At 42.1% G+C, this 15325-nt stretch overlaps 1 protein-coding gene and 1 long non-coding RNA gene across 2 annotated transcripts in view; both read left to right on the top strand.

Annotated features, from left to right (window-relative positions):
* Positions 1-15325, top strand: part of XKR6 (XK related 6) — a 266199-nt gene that overhangs the window by 62504 nt on the left and 188370 nt on the right. The window lies entirely within an intron of this gene.
* LOC109562786 (uncharacterized) overlaps positions 1-15325 on the top strand; it is a 98028-nt gene that overhangs the window by 61222 nt on the left and 21481 nt on the right. The window contains exon 1 of the long non-coding RNA XR_011567993.1: positions 1-15325. This exon is cut by the window's left edge and continues 61222 nt beyond it; it is cut by the window's right edge and continues 13599 nt beyond it. This is a non-coding gene — a long non-coding RNA (uncharacterized lncRNA).

Below are 15325 nucleotides of genomic sequence, written 5' to 3'. Positions count from 1 at the left end.
ACTGCACCTTCTAGGGATGCAGGTCCCTGTCCAGGGTCTGTATGGCTGCAGCAAGGACTGCCTGATTCTCATTCCATTTAGGCTGTCACAGATCAGCTGTTTCACTCTCAGCCTTAAACGTTTCTCCTCTGACTCAGACAGTTGCCCCAGTGTGGGGATTGGACCCCTGCTTCAGTTCCCCCACCCGCTGAGGGCAGATCCAGTCCTACCAACACTCCTGTTTTTCCTGTAGTTCCTTCATCCTACCGAGTTTTGCGTGGTTCTGTATATTCTTTTCCACTGGTCAGGTTCTCCTGACCGCTCTCTGCTGGTGGTCTGCATGCACTTCTGTGTCTGAAGGTGTATTCCTGATGTATCCATGGAGAGAGATGTACTCCGCATCCACCTACTCCTCCACCATCTTGTTCTCAGCTGCATCATCTTTTATGTCCATGCACTTGTAGAATCTTCTCAGCTTTCCCACAAGTGAGCGTATCCTCAGTGAAGAAACAATGATGGATATTGCAAACTTCCCTTTTATGTCTCATAGATTATGCTTGTTCCTCTGAGTGTCCAGAAGTCTCTGGTGGAGGCGTGGGTCGGCAGTGGCCTGCTGCAGGGTTGGGGGCACTGAGTCTGTAATCTTTTTAAAAATGGTGTTTTATGGTTGGTTGTGTCTTGTGAGTTTGTTTTTGTTTAGTCGCTAATTGGTGTCTGATTCTTTTGTGACCTCATGGACTTTTGTTTGCCAGGCTCCTCTGTCCATGGGATTTCTCAGACAAGAGTACTGGAGTGGGTTGCCACTTCCTTCTCCAGGGATCTTCCTGGCTCAGGGATCAAACCTGCATCTCCTACATTGTCAGGTGGATTCTTTACCACTGAGCCACCAGTCGTTTAGTTTCTAGAATCAGTTATTAGCTCTTGAACAAGAGATGGTTTGGGCATCTAGTGGTCTTCCTGTGGAAGTGGAAAGCAGATCTATATGCTTGGTAACATTTAAAGTCAAGGATGAACTACTCAAGAAATGTTTGATGATCAGATTCTTTTTTTAAAGTCCCATCAGTGGACTTTAAAAATCACTGAAATACCTGATTTTGCAGCAATAAACCTTTTTAGTTTTTAACACCAGTATTTTCCACAAAAAGGAGAGAGACTTTCTCTTTCTTCCTCCCTCCTTCCCCAAAATAACCTGTCTTACTAAATTGAGAAATCACTTGGCAAATGAAAAGGAAGTACTCCTTGAAAGCAGAAATTTATCTTATTCTCACTTTTGAATTGTGGTGTCTGTTTTAAAGCACAGGTACTATAGAAAATACTCGGGTGACTGTCATTAAGGAAGGGTTAATGTGTGGTGTGCTGTCTCCTGTAGAGCAGGGAAATGTGCCTGACACAGGAACTTGCTTTCAAATAGGTTAACTCAAAGAGCTTCTGCATTTAGAGGGATTTAATTCTGAAAATCAGAAGAAACCTTAGAGATATCTAATTTAGCCCATCCTCCTAATATTATAGCCACAGAAATGGAGATGCAAAGCATTTGAATAGCCCATGCAGGGCATGTGGCTGGTTATGTAGTGCCAGAGCTGGCATTGTAGCCAGAGTTCCTTGCTTTGAAACAGTAGTTTTTTTTTTTTTTTTTTTTAAACTTTACAATATTGTATTAGTTTTGCCAAATATCGAAATGAATACGCCACAGGTATACCCGCGTTCCCCATCCTGAACCCTCCTCCCTCCTCCCTCCCCTCCCCTCCCTCTGGGTCGTCCCAGTGCACCAGTTCCTTGCTTATAGCCTTCCCTGCGCAGTGCTTGAGGCGGGGGATGGAGCCCGCTCCCAAATTTGGGGGATGGAGCCCGCTCCCAAATTTGGGGGATGGAGCCCGCTCCCAAATTTGGGGGGTGGAGCCCGCTCCCAAATTTGGGGGATGGAGCCCGCTCCCAAATTTACCTATGTGTTACTCCCTCATAGAGCAAGGCTGGCAAGAAGAGAACTTTTATGTAATGATATTTTTGAATCACTGTATATTAAGCTCCTGAAAGATAACCTCCCTACATTGTGGCTTTGACTACATTTCACTCTGTTTAGTCTGTAGTCATCTTTGCACTGTTCATTCCTAATTAGTTAAAGATACCCAGTTTTAGATCCTCTTGAATTAGGAAAAGGACCTTTTACATTTGCAAGTAAATATCTGTCTTCAGTTTTTGGTTGTTAATTTCCAGTTCCCTTGCAGTTTGGCTAGCAGATTTGGCTTGTGTTGGTTTTCTTTTGGACTATGTTGAGATTTTCTTCATTGTCTAATAATATGTGATTAGTATTTGTGAATATTCAAATATATATTTGGAAAGAATGTATATTGTCTGTTAACTTATATATATAAATGTGTGTACATATACATTTTATATTATATATACTGTAGCTTATTAATGAGTCTTTCAAATGCTTTGTCCTTGTTTTTTACCTGCTTCATATTTTGATTTCTCAGAAAGATTTTGCTATGGTCTGAATGTGTCCCCCTGCCCCCAGATTCTTACATAGAAATCTGTAGCCCCCAAGGTGATGGTATTAGGAGGTGATCAGGTCCTGAGGGCAAACCCTCCATGAGTGGGATTAGTGCCCCTGTAAAAGAGATACCGGAAAGCTTCTTTGGCCCCTTCTGCCATATGAGTGTGCAAGGTCTGCCGCTGGGAATAGTCCTCACCTGAAAGTGCCGGCACCTGGATTTCTGACTTCCAGCCTCCAGAACTGTGAGGAATAAATTTCTGTTGTTTATAAGCTGCCCATTGATCGGAAATACCCATTGGTATTTTGTTACAACAACACTACTGTATCAAGATTTGTTAAAGCCTCCCTCAGTGAATTTGCCAAGTTTTTTGATATTTTTATCAGAGCTATTGTTGATGGATACATAAAATGTATTATTTCTGTCTTCTTAGTGGATTGTTAATTTATTATGGAATAGTCCTTTCTGTCCTGTTTATTGCTTTCTTTACCTTAAGTACTACTATGAGACTAGTGCTGATATATCTGCTTCTTTTGGTATATCTTTCTTCCTCATCACTTCTCTGCATCAGTGAAACTTAGATCCAGCCTGATGACCTTGTAACAACGTCTGTCCCTTTAGTCTGCTGACGTCTCACCCCCTATTTGGTCTTTTCCTTTATACCACTCAAGTGTTCCTGGTTTGTTTGTGGTCTGGCTCCCACATTGAGAGTTAGCTTCAGGAGACCAGACCTGATGCTTGGTCCCTTCCCTCCACCCCATCTCCGTCTTAAACATCTCGCAGAGTCCTGGCACATAGCGAGCATTTTATGAATGTTGAATGAATGAATGAATGGAGTAACGGTTAGCATAAAAGGTGGTCAGTAGGGGTCCTTCATGAGATTGGGGGGCATTGGTATGTTTAAAAAGTGATTTTGGAGGGAGTGCAGTTGTTGGTGATGGGAACTATGCACAGACCCCAGTAGTGGGGGGCTAGGGTCGGTGTAGAAGGGATGACTCAAAGGCTGCGATGGCTCATCATGTGGGCATTGAAACCCCTGAGAAAGAGCACAGGAGTTGTTTGGCTTTTAGCACAGGAAGGTGACAGAAATATTCACTCCTGGCTGCTGGGCTCCCTGAGCTTTGTGTGGCAGACTGCCTGTGACCCTTAGCTTCGGAGGAGCTCCTAGATGGGAGGTTTTAATGTTCCCGGTCCTGTTTTCTTCTTGGAACGAGTGAGGTGTTGCTCTGTTGCCTTCTGGCGTGGGATGTGACTGTCGAAAAGTCTGAAGCCAGCCTGACTCCTTTTCTTCCTTGTGGGGATTGCTTTTTCTGCCTGCATGCTTGAGGAGATCTTTATTTATAGCCTGTTTTTTCCTTTCTTTTGAATTGAGAGCAGGGTATGTGAAAGAAGACAAAATGCAGCTACATTAGGCAATTGACCCATGAGCCCCCTTAATTAAATCTTAAAGTGACTAGAGCTCTAGTGTTTCTATATTTATTTATTTACTTGTCTGAGGCTCCTGGGCATCTGCAGAGCCCACACTATTCTAGGTGTGGGCTCCGTCTTCCTGCAGTAACTTAGCTCTCTAAGCCTCCCCTGAGACAGGCTCCGATTGTGACCAGACTCTGTGAACCAGCAGTTGTATTCAACCAAGCACAATTGATGTGACACCATCCTAAAATTAATCCCTTCACTCTGTCTGCTAAGGCTCCCCAGTGTTGCAATCTGATTTTTCTCTGACCTTTGAATAGTCATATACCTTCTGAAGTTGCACTCAGTTGGGTTTAGAATCTAGGAGGACTTATGAGCCTAGAAGTTCTTTCAGGGCTGAGAGGAAGGAAGGTGTAGTTGATGGAGCTTTGAAGTCAGCGCCCCCAAGGTCAGGTCTCAGAAGTGCCTCTTATTAGTTTGATTCCGCCCAAGTTGCTTGGCATCATGGGGTCCTACTTGGATGTTGTGAAGACTGCAGATAATATTTGTAAACTATGTTGCATACTACCTGCCATAGGGATGTTTAAGTGATAGTAATTTTTATTGGTTATTTTGTTAATTTGTGTTGCTGTTGCATATTGAGTTTTAAGAACATTTAAATTTAGACATGTTAATCTAGTTAGTGCTACTTCTGGAGGGCTAGTTGTATATGTTAGTGCTTTTCCTTGATGCAAGCAAATTTTTATAGTCAAACTCTAGTTTGTCACCCTATGTTAATTGGGATTAAACTTTGAGATGGCTTAATAGTTGTCTTGCTCCCTGTTTCACCTCCTGAGTACTTGGGGATCCTAAGCTTAGAGCTTCGGTAAAGTGGCCTCTTTTATCTCCAGTAATCTTTCTTCAGCCCTTCTCAGAACAGCAGCACTTTCAAGTTAGTCTTGAGTGTAGTGGTAAATCATCGACTGGAGCAGCAGGGCTAATCTTAAGTATGACTCTTGATGAGTTAGGTCATCGTAGAAGCCAAAGGAGGACGGCTGGCTGGTGCGTCTTGGTCTGCATCCTCCTCTGTCCATCTTTACAAGACTAGTTATTCAAAATGTTTCCAGCTGCCACCCTGATATTTGTATTCATCCTTGGCCTTCCAGTCTGAGCATATTTCCTATTGTGCTAATATAAAAGATGGTTAATTTTTTATGCCTAGCACTTTGCTAAGTATTTTTGTTGTCATTAATCTCAGTTGATCCTCACAACAGCCCAGTGAAGGATCTTCTTTTCACGCATTGCTGGAGTCCAGCTCCAGCAGCCAGGGATTCAGCCTGAAGGGAGGAACGGTGTCGGCTAGTAACGACACAACCTCTCAGTTTTTGTGAACTGCCTATTTATTTCAAGTTTAAGATTTTCTTTTATACTTTTACAAAAGCGTTAGGTCAGAGGTTTGACATTTTCAGTTCCCCCTCACCCAGATTTATTATCTCCATAAATCATTGTTGTCCTTCAAACAGAGTTCCTGCTTCAGCGATTCTCTCAGAATCATTTACCATCTATTATCTAATTCCTCTTATGTGTCCTATAGTTAACTTGTGATTACATTGTAACTCGTGCTTCAAGTCTGGGCTGCATACCACAAACCTCAGCTTATTTCTTATCTTTCTAAGTCCCGTTTGCCCCTAGTATCCTGAGCTCACTAACTCTTAGAAAAGACTTCTAGCTATTAGTATCTCTAAAATTCTTAACCTCTGTAAGCTATAGTAAAATATGCTAATATTACAACATTCCTTAAATCTTTAACTTCTAACTATTTTAATTATTTCTAAGTCCTAAATTCAGTAAACTCCTTTGCCATAAACATTTTCCTCACAAATAGGCTTCAGATAGCAATCCCTCCTATGGCCTAAGGCTGCGGCCTACGTGCTCATCCTGGAATACTCTTTTGTAAAAGTCCTTGAACAAATGTCAATGACTAACTTTATGAATTATTTTCTGAGCACAGCTGCAGAAGGCTTTGTGCCTCTCATGCTCCTCTCAAGAACAATAAGCACCTTAATATTTCCTTTCAGTCAACTCAGCTGAGGAGAGGAAAAAACAAGTCAGAATTATAAGGCCTAACTCCCTCATCCCGGGTCTGTGCCTGCAGGACAAGGAGAGGGGTTTGGGGCCGTGGCTCCATTTTGTCAATAATGCCTAATGCCGCTCCTGACAATACATGGAAAAGAAACCCCCGAAGTCTGCAGAGTTGAAGAGACTTGCTCCAGACCACATGGTTTAGTGGAATGACCCAGCTCACCAGTATACAGTGGTGTTGACACAAGATTTTGTGTTGTTCACACTGCCTGAGAGGGCTTCTGTTTCAAATGATGTAAAACAAAATCCTGTGTGGGGGGTGTTTTTTTTGTGGGGGAGGGTGAAATTCACATAAAATTAACCATTTCAGTGAACAGTTGAGCAGCTTGTAGTACATTCAGCAGTATTGAGCAACCATTGCCTCTACCAGTTCCAGAACTTTTTCATCACCCTGAAAGAAAACCTGCACCCATTAAGCAATCACTTCCATCCCCCAGACCCTGACAGACATCAGTTTTCACTGTCTCTATGAATTTACCTGTTCTGAATGTTTTATACAAATGTGATCTTTTTGTCTGGTTTCTTTCACTTAACAGTGTTCTCAAGGTTCATCCACATTGTAGCATTGTTTCATTCTTTTTTATGCCTAAATTCTATTCCATTATATGGATTTGCCGCCTTTTCCTTAAACATTTATCTGTTGATGGACATTTGAGCTATTTCTGCATTTTGGTAGAAATAGTGAATAATGCTGCCGTGAACATGCATGTATATGTTTTTAATCTATTTCAAAGCATTTAATGCTCCTAGGTATTTACCCAAGAAACCAAACCTTATGTCCTTCTTGAAAATATTTGTTTAATAGTCCAAAATTGGAAGTATTTCAAATCCTTATTTGGGTCTTTGTTATATGGTATATACACTCATTGAAATGAAATCTATTTAATTTCACTATACATGGATTTCATTTTTTTTTTTTAAGAGGAAGCAAATGGGGCAACCCATGAACCTTAATTTCAAAATAAATTCTGGCTGCTGTATTGTTTTACTCTGTTGGGGCTGCTGTAACAAAGTACCACAAACTGGCTTATGAACAACAGAAATGTATTTGTTATAGTTCTGGAGGCTGGAAGTACAAGATTAAGGTGCCAGCGTGGGTCTGTTTTGATGAAGGTCCTCTTCCAGGTTCATCAGTTCATTTCAGTTCAGTCGCTCAGTTGTGTCCGACTCTTTGCGACCCCGTGAACTCTAGCACGCCAGGCCTCCCTGTCCATCACCAACTCCCGGAGTATACCAAACTCACGTCCATCGAGTCGATGATGCCATCCAGCCATCTCATCCTCTGTCGTCCCCATCTCCTCCTGCCCCCAGTCCCTCCCAGCATCAGGGTCTTTTCCAATGAGTCAGCTCTTTGCATGGTGGCCAAAGTATTGGAGTTTCAGCTTCAACATCAGTCCTTCCAATGAACAGCCAAGACTGATCTCCTTTAGGATGGACTGGTTTGATCTCCTTGCAGTCTAAGGGACTCTCAAGAGTCTTCTCCAACACCACAGTTCAAAAGCATCAATTCGGCGCTCAGCTTTCTTCACAGTCCAACTCTTCACATCCATACATGACCACTGGAAAAACCATAGCCTTGACTAGGCGGACCTTTGTTGACAAAGTAATGTCTCTGCTTTTTAATATGCTGTCTAGGTTGGTCATAGCTTTCCTTCCAAAGAGTAAGTGTCTTTTAATTTCATGGATCAATCACCATCTGCAGTGATTTTGGAGCCCCAGAAATTAAAGTCAGCCACTGGTTCCACTGTTTCTGCATCTATTTGCCATGAAGTGATGGGACCAGATGCCATGATCTTCGTTTTCTGAATGTTGAGCTTTAAGCCAACTTTTTCACGCTTCTCTTTCAATTTCATCGAGGAGCTCTTTAGTTCTTCTTCACTTTCTGTCATAAGGGTGGTGTCATCTGCATATCTGAGGTTATTGATATTTCTCCTGGCAATCTTGATTCCAGCTTGTGCTTCTTCCAGCCCAGCGTTTCTCATGATGTACTCTGCATAGGAGTTAAATAAGCAGGGTGACAATATACAGCCTTGACGTACTCCTTTTCCTATTTGGAATCAGTCTGTTGTTCCATGTCCAATTCTAACTGTTGCTTCCTGACCTGCATACAGATTTCTCAAGAGGCAGGTCAGGTGGTCTGGTATTCCCATCTCTTTCAGAATTTCCCACAGTTTATTGTGATCCACACAGTCAAAGGCTTTGGCATAGTCAATAAAGCAGAAATAGATGTTTTTCTGGAACTCTCTTGCTTTTTCCATGATCCAGCAGATGTTGGCAGTTTGATCTCTGGTTCTCCTGCCTTTTCTAAAACCAGCTTGAACATCTGGAAGTTCAAGGTTCACGTACCGTTGAAGCCTGGCTTGGAGAATTTTGAGCATTACTTTACTAGCATGTGAGATGAGTGCAATTGTGCTGTAATTTGAGCATTCTTTGGCATTGCCTTTCTTTGGGATTGGAATGAAAACTGACCTTTTCCAGTCCTATGGCCACTGCTAAGTTTTCCACATTTGCTGACATATTGAGTGCAGCGCTTTCACAGCATCATCACTGAGGATTTGAAATAGCTCAGCTGGAATTCCATCACCTCCCCTAGCTTTGTTCATAGTGATACTTCCTAAGGCCCACTTGACTTCACATTCCAGGATGTCTGGCTCTAGGTGAGTGATCACACCATCGTGATTATCTGGGTCATGAAGATCTTTTTTGTACAGTTCTTCTGTGTATTCTTGCCACCTCTTCTTAATGTGTTCTGCTTCTGTTAGGTACATACTATTTCTGTCCTTTATTGTGCCCATCTTTGCATGAAATGTTCCCTTGGGATCTCTGATTTTCTTGAAGAGATCTCTAGTCTTTCTCATTCCATTGTTTTCCTCTATTTCTTTGCATTGATGGCTGGGGAAGGCTTTCTTTAAAAAAAGTCTCTCCTTGCTATTCTTTGGAACTCTGCTTCACATAGGTATATCTTTCCTTTCCTCCTTTGCTTTTCACTTTCTTTTCACAGCTATTTGTAAGCCATTTTGCTTTTTTGCATTCCTTTTTCTTGGGGATGGTCTTGATCCCTGTCTCCTGTACAGTGTCACAAACCTCAGTCCATAGTTCATCAGGCACTCTATCAGAATCAGTCCCTAAAATCTGTTTCTCACTTCCACTGTATAAGCAGAAGGGATTTGATTTAGGTCATACCAGAATGGTCTAGTGGTTTTCCCCACTTTCTGAAGTCTGAATTTGGTAATAAGGAGTTCATGATCTGAGCCACAGTCAGCTCCTGGTCTTGTTTTTTGCTGGCTGTATAGAGCTTCTCCATCTTTGGCTGCAAAGAATATAATCAGTCTGATTTCGGTGTTGACCGTCTGGTGATGTCCATGTGTAGAGTCTTCTCTTGTGTTGTTGGGAGAGACTGTTTGTTATGACCAGTGCATTCTCTTGGCAAAACTCTGTTAGCCTTTGCCCCTTTGCCCTGCTTCATTCTGTACTCCAAGGCCAAATTTGCCTGTTACTCCAGGTGTTTCTTGACTTCCTACTTTTGCATTCCAGTCCCGTGTAATGAAAAGGACATCTTTTTTGGGTGTTAGTTCTAAAAGGTCTTGTAGGCCTTCATAGAACCATTCAATTTCAGCTTCTTCAGGGTTCCTGGTCGGGGCATAGACTACTGCTTCGTAGTGGAAGCTCTTTCCTTGGGTCCTCACATGATGGAAGGGACAAGGGAACTCCCTGGGGTGCAGTAATTCCATTCATGAAGGCTCCACCCTGAAGACCTGATCACCTACCAAGGGCCCTCATCTACTGATCCTGTCACTTTTTGGGTTAGGGTTTCAATGTAATTTTGAGGAGATATAAATAAATATAAACATAGCCTGTATTAATACAGGGGGATAAAGGTGGAAACAGATTGGTTAGCAGTGGCTTGGCTCAAGATGATATCACTGGAGCTGGTAAGTGTTTAGATTCTGTGTCTATTTTGAAGGTAGAGCTGATTGGGTCTACTGATGGATACAGTGGTGGATATAAGGAAGAAAGTTGTCAGGGGTGATGCTAAGATTTTGGATGAGGTAAAGTTGCTATATACTGAGCTGAGAAAGACTCTGAGAAGCAGGCTTAAAGGGAAATCAGAAATATGATTTGGGACTTGCAGAGGTACCTTCTTGATACTTAAGAGAGGGTGTTGAGTAGGTAGTAATAATCTAGGAGACAGTAGCAGTTCAAGGCTCTGATCCAGGCTTGAATGTAAAACTTGGAGTTGTCAGCACAATTTGGTGGTTCAAATCCTGAGACTTAGTGACTTTCCCAAGGGACTATAGACAGGAAGGCCTGAATACTGAACCCTGGGTCACCTCTAACTTTTAGGGTTATGTTATGTATGGATGTGAGAGTTGGACCATAAAGAAGGCTGAGTGCTGAAGAATTGATGTTTTCAAATTGTGGTGCTGGAGAAAACTCTTGAGAGTCCCTTGGACAGTAAGAGGATCAAACCAGTCAATCCTAAAGGAAATCAACCCTGAATATTCATTGGAAGGACTGAGCTGAAGCTGAGGCTCCAGTACTTTGGTCACCTGATGCAAAGAGGCAACTCATTAGAGAAGACCCTGATGCTGGGAAAGATTGAGGGCAGGAGGAGAAAGGGTATGATAGAGAATGGGTGTCATCATTGATTTAATGGACATGAGTTTGAGCAAATTCTGGGAAATAGCCTGGAGTGCTGCAGTCCATGGGTTCCCAAAAAGTTGGACAGAACTGAGCAACTGAACTGAACTGAGCAAGAAGAATCTGGCAATGAGCAGTGAGAAGGCCTGGCCAGTAGGGTGAAAGGAAAACCAGAATACTCTTGTGTCTTGAAAGTTAAGTGTGGGAAGTGTTCATGGAAAAAGATTCACCATCTTGGTTAAGTAATATGAAGACCAAGAATCGGCTGTTAAATTTAGTCATGTAAAGATTACTGAGAGCTGACTGTGAGACTGGGAGCTGACTGTGGCTCAGATCATGAACTCCTTATTGCCAAATTCAGACTTAAATTGAAGAAAGTAGGGAAAACCACTAGACAATTCAGGTATGACCTACATCAAATCCCTTACTATATACAGTGGAAGTGACAAATAGATTAAAGGGATTAGATATGATAGGCAGAGTGCCTGAAAAACTATGGATGGAGGTTTGTGGCACTGTACAGGAGGCAGCGATCAAGACCATCACCAAGAAAAAGAAATGCAAAAAGGCAAAATGGTTGTCTGAGGAGGCCTTACAAATAGCTATGAAAAGAAGAGAAGCAAAAAGTAAAGGAAAAAAGGAAAGATATACCCATTTGAATGCAGAGTTTCAAAGAATAGCAGGGAGAGACTTTTTTTTAAGAAAGCCTTCCTCAGCGATCAATGCAAAGAAATAGAGGGAAACAATAGAATGGGAAAGACTAGAGATCTCTTCAAGAAAATTAGAGATACCAAGGGAACATTTCATCAAAGATGGGCACAATAAAGGACAGAAATGGTATGCGCCTAACAGAAGCAGAAGATATTAAGAAGACGTGGCAAGAATACACAGAAGAACTGTACAAAAAAGATCTTCATGACCCAGATAAACCACGATGGTGTGATCACTCAACTAGAGCCAGACATCCTGGAATGCAAAGTCAGGTGGTCCTTAGGAAGCATCACTACAAACAAAGCTAATGGAGGTAATGGAATTCCAGTTGAGCTATTTCAAATCCTCAAAGATGATGCTGTGAAAGTGCTGCACTCAGTATTTCAGCAAATGTGGAAAACTCAGCAGTGGCCACAGGACTGGAAAAGTCAGTCTTCATCTCAATCCCAAAAAATGTTCAGACTCCCTCACAATTGCACTCATCTCACATGCTAGCAAAGTAATGCTCAAAATTCTCAAAGCCAGGCTTCAACAGTACATGAACCAAGAAATTCCAGATGTTCAAGGTGGATTTAGAAAAGGTAGTGAGCCAGAGATCAAATTGCCAACATCCGCTGGATCAGTGAAAAAGCAAGAGAATTCCAGAAAAGCATCTACTCGTGTTTTATTGATTAAGGAAAAGCCTTTGACTGTGTGGATCACAACAAACTGGAAAATTCTTCAAGAGAAGGAAGAATGACCTGACCTGCCTCCTGAGAAATCTGTATTCAGGTCAAGAAGCAACAGTTAGGAGCAGACATGGAACAACGGACTGGTCCAAATAGGAAAAGGAGTACGTCAAGGCTGTATATTGTCACCCTGCTTATTTAACTTATATGCAGAGTATATCAGGTGAAATGCTGGGCTGGATGAAGCACAAGCTGGAATCAAGACTGCAGGGAGAAATATCAGTAACCTCAGGTTTGCAGATGATACCACCCTTATGGCAAAAAACAAAGAGGAACTTAAGAGCCTTTGGTGAAAGTGAAAGAGGAGAGTGAAAAAGTTGGCTTAAAACTCAACATTCAGAAAACTAAGATCATGGCTCCCGGTCCTGTCACTTCATGGCAAATAGATGGGGAAACAATGGAAACCATGACAGACTTTATTTTCTTGGGCTCCAAAACCACTGCAGATGGTGATTGCAGCCATGAAATTAAAAGACACTTGCTCCTTGGAAGAAAAGTTATGATGAACCTAGACAGCATATTAAAAAGCAGAGACATTACTTTGCCAACAAAGGTTTCTCTGGTAGTCATGTATGGATATGAGAGTTGGACTATAAAGAAAGCTGAACACTGAAGAATTGATAGTTTTGAACTGTGTTGTTGGAGAAGACTCTTGAGAGTCCCTTGGACTGTGAGGAGATGAAACCAGTCAATCCTAAAGGAAATCAGTCCTGAATATTCATTGGAAGGACTGATGATGAAGCTGAAACTCCAATACTTTGGCCACTTGATACAAAGAACTGTCATTGGAAAAGACCCTGATGCTGGGAGGGATTGGGGGAGGAGGAGAAGGGGACGACAGAGGATGAGATGGTTGGATGGCGTCACCTACATGATGGACATGAGTTTGAGTAAAGTCTGGGAGTTGGTGATGGACAGGGAGGCCTGGCGTGCTACAGTCCATGGGGTCACAAAGAGTTGGACACAACTGAGCGAGTAAGCTGAACTGAACTGAAGAATTACTGATGACCTTAATGAGAAGTTTCTGTGGTATGTTGTGGATGAGCACCTGGTGTGTGGGCTAAGGAGAGTGTGTGAGAGTCGCTCAGTTGTGTCCGCCTCTTTGTGACCCCATGCACTACACAGTCCATGGAATTCTCCAGGCCAAAGTACTGGAGTGGGTTGCCATTTCCTTCTCCAGGGGATCTTCCCAACCCAGGGATCGAACCCAGGTCTCACACATTGCATGTGGATTCTTTACCAGCTGAGCCACAAGGGAAACCCAGGAGAAGATGGGAGAAAGATGACTGAATAGGTATGTGTAATGGGGAAAATTCCAGGCTTTTTGTCTGCTTATAAACATGCTCCACAGATTGAAAAGGTGATGAAGCAGGAGTTGGGGGGAGCTAGAGCTAGAGCTGCAGCCTTGATTTTTTTTAAAAGAAGGGAAAAGATCAAAGACTCCAGTGAGGAAATGCCAGTTAATCCAGACCAATGGAGGGAGAGGAGCATATATGGGTAAGCTGCAAGTCAGTGGGTACAGGATGAGGTGAGATCCCATGGATCTGTTGGTTTCTTTTTGCTGAGCGAAACAGGAAGTAACAGTTATCAGCTTAAAGTGAGGATTGGGGAAGAAAAGTCTTCAGGGTTACAGAGGGTGGGATTTTGAGTTAATTATCTGGGAAAGTGGAAAATCACTGGATTGAGGAAATGTAGTTTGATTAAGGGGTGGCTGAAAGGGGCTATTTGAAGTTAGTGGTGATTTTTCTCCTGCCGTGTTAAACTGCTCTTGGGCTGGCATGAAGTAGGCAGAAAGTTGGATATGAATGTTGGGTTTTTGCTAGTTGTGGTACCATAAGATGAGAGGGGTAGGGCAAGAATGTATCCATAGGGAGTGGTGGACTGTGAGACTGGGATGTGAGGATCAGGACAGGGGAGGAATAACAAAAAGTGGTAGGATCAGTGAGTTGAAGGATCCATTAGGGTGGAGGAATTGTTGGAGCTGGCATCTCCAGGAGGTAAGCAACAGTCAGGACGACTGCTCTGGAAGATTAGGTGGTGGGTGAATAGGATGCTTAAAATTGAGATGGTCGTAAGGTTGCACTTGTTTGGTAATTAGAGTATGATTAATAAACTCAGTAGTTTGTTTCCATCCTTTGCATATATCCCATTTTTAATAGGACAAATTCAATAAAACATTTAGATCTCTCATATATTAACTTCATTCTGGCTAATTGGTCCCATAATCGGTACAGGGTTAAGGCTTTAATGATTGTTTAACTGATATTTTCTTCTTTTCTGTTCAAGTTAAGACAGAAGTGAAGGGGAGCTATGATCTTTATATCAGAGTCAAAAAGCTTAGGCATTATCACCAAATGTTAATTAACCTTACAGTTATCAATGAGACTATTGTATATATTTTTGCACCTTGCACTTGTAAAAGCAGATAAAGTATTTAATATGTAATTTACATTGTATTTTACCAGCTCAGCATACAGGATGTATATAGATTATATCAAAGTGTAGTAGACAGGGGCCTGTGCAGGCCCTGCAAAAATAGTACTTCAGGTATCTGCTAATTAAAAAAAAAAAAAGAAGAAGAAGAAAACAAAAGACAGTTTGCTGTTTAGAAGGGATACAATAGATATTTTCTTCTTTCCCCCATTGGTAAATCAAACATCACTCATGTTGTGTAAAAACAGAAATAGAAAATTGAAGTCTAATTTTAGTATAAACTATGCATGGAAATTGCCATGTCCTCCTTAGTTAATTAGTATTTAAGTTCCCAGATAAATTGAACATTTTCACCAAATTTAAAATGGGTGACATAGAGTCAGTGGTAAGACTGTAGTATATGTGCAGTAACTCTGTGTAGGCAAAATCATGATCCTCGATGATGTCACATCCTAAGGCCCAGAAACTATAAGTATGTTAAGTCACAATGCAGAAGAGACTTTGTGGATGTGATTAAGTTAAGGATTTGGAGATGGTGTGATTATCCTGGATTATCTAGTTCAGTTCAGTCGCTCCGTCATGTCCGACTCTTTGCGACCTCATGAATCACAGCAAGCCAGGCCTCCCTGTCCATCACCAACTCCTGGAGTTCACTCAGACTCACGTCCATCGAGTCAGTGATGCCATCCAGCCATCTCATCCTCTGTCGTCTCCTTCTCCTCCTGCCCCCAATCCCTCCCAGCATCAGAGTCTTTTCCAATGAGTCAACTCTTCGCATGAGGTGGCCAAAGTACTGGAGTTTCA

The sequence above is a fragment of the Bos indicus genome, chromosome 8 (assembly GCF_029378745.1).
Source record: "Bos indicus isolate NIAB-ARS_2022 breed Sahiwal x Tharparkar chromosome 8, NIAB-ARS_B.indTharparkar_mat_pri_1.0, whole genome shotgun sequence".
Classification (NCBI taxonomy): domain Eukaryota; kingdom Metazoa; phylum Chordata; class Mammalia; order Artiodactyla; family Bovidae; genus Bos; species Bos indicus.
Note: the sequence above shows the minus strand (reverse complement) of the source record. Positions and strands in the feature narration are given on the sequence as shown.